The following is a 1,925-nucleotide window of genomic DNA, read 5'->3' as shown; positions in this document are numbered from 1 at the left end:
AGTCGTTTGCGACTCATAGCGACCCTATGTACAACAGCTCTAAACCCTGCTCTGTCCTGTGCCAATCGCATTGCCTCTGACACACCCATCCCGATTACCTCAGTCACTGAATCAATCCACCTCATAGAGGGTCTTCCCCTCCTGCGCCGTCCCTCTACTCCACCCAGCATGATGTCCCTCTCCAAGGACCTGTCTCTCCTTACAACATGTCCAAAGTATGCCAGACGAAGCCCCAGAATCCTTGCCTCCAAGGAGCTGCCCGGTTTAACCCCTTCCAGGATGAATCTGTTTGTTTTCCTAGCAGTCCGTGATACCCTCAATACTCTTCTCCAATTTCCCTCAGCGCCCCCACCCATCAAATTATACAACCACATGATTAATCCCCTCACCGCTTCCCATTCTCATCCATCTGCTTCCATCCCACTTGGATCCTTATACTCATTCTACAACAATGGTTTTATACACTATTTATCTTTGTGGACTGAGTTAGTTCACTCAACATAATGCTCTTCGGTTTGTTTTGGTGTTGTTACCAGTTGCTTTGATCCATCCTGCTTTATGTGGCACCTCTGTAAGAAGGACATCTCTCAGTGTTTCTTGAAATGCTGGTCTTATTTTTACAAACTACCTTAGGTTCTATTTTCCTGGTAATATCTTAATCGCTCCTTCATATTCAATGGACAATTTTGCTGGGTATGATATTCTTGGTTAACAGTTGTGTTTTTTGAGTGTTCAATATATGTCGTTCCACTGTCTTCTTGCTTGCATAGTTTCTGCTGAGAAATCGGCACTTAATCTTATTTGCTCTCCCTTATAGGTTACTCTTAGTTTCCCCCTAGCTGCTTTCAGAATTTTCAATATGAAAGTCTGAGGTCTTAAGATTTATTCAGGGTTAGATGTAAACACAGAACTTTGTAGAATCCGAGATATTTATTAAATCCCATTTGTTAAGGTTTACTACACATGGTCTCAAATAGACTCTGCACTCTGTCTGTTTTCAAGTTATTTTCCACACTATGGGGAAAGATAAACAGGCAAATGACATCACTGTTTGGTAAATACTAGGATGGAGGTATTCATGGAATGTTAATCTTTGCCCTGTTTGCCTAAAGTAAAGAGGATTTGAAACACTAACTGATGAAGATCAAAAACTCCAATGGAATACATTATTAGGTTTCTTTGCTGCTGCTTTTGTGGGTGTTGATTGTGGATCCAAGGAAAATTATATGCTTTAGCATTTTTTTTTCTTCTATCATCAGGTTGTTTATTGGTCTTTAATTATAAGGACTTTTGTTTTCTCTATTTTGAGGTGCATTCTACATGGAAAATGGGAGTCTTTGATCTTCATCATCTTGAAATGCTAAGCATGTATCTCTTTATGGAGTTGTTTAGCCACCACAGAAATCATGTGGCTGAACCAGAACTGTTGGTTTCTCCTTGCGGGTGTGATCCCTACAGGGCTTTCCCAACTTAGTAAATAGCCTCCTAGATTTTCATTTTAGAAATGAGAGTTGTCCTTGATTCCTTCCTCTTTGCCACTTTCCATGTATAACTGGCCACTGTTATCTCCAATTGTGTTGAATTGTTCCCCCACCCCAAAAGATATGTGAGATTGTAACCCTTCAGTATTTGTAAATGTTATCATATTTGGAAATATGTTTGTAGATATTACCATGTTAAGAAGAAATCATAGAGAAATAAAAAAAAAATGCTTTGCATTTATATTGGAACCTACTCATAATTGGCCTTACATTGGGTTTCCAAAACTATAAATCATGTGAGAAGAAATAGCCCATCTTTCTCAGATGTAGGATGACTGTAAAATTGCATTACTGCCAAATTACATTGTTATGTAATTGCTAAAATCACAGAAGCCAAGAAAGGCTTAAGATACAAACTGCCAGATCATGGGTTGGACAATGGAA

Source organism: Elephantulus edwardii, unplaced genomic scaffold (genome assembly GCF_000299155.1).
Source record: "Elephantulus edwardii isolate Elephantulus edwardi_28Jun2011 unplaced genomic scaffold, EleEdw1.0 scaffold00003, whole genome shotgun sequence".
NCBI lineage: Eukaryota > Metazoa > Chordata > Mammalia > Macroscelidea > Macroscelididae > Elephantulus > Elephantulus edwardii.
Note: the sequence above shows the minus strand (reverse complement) of the source record.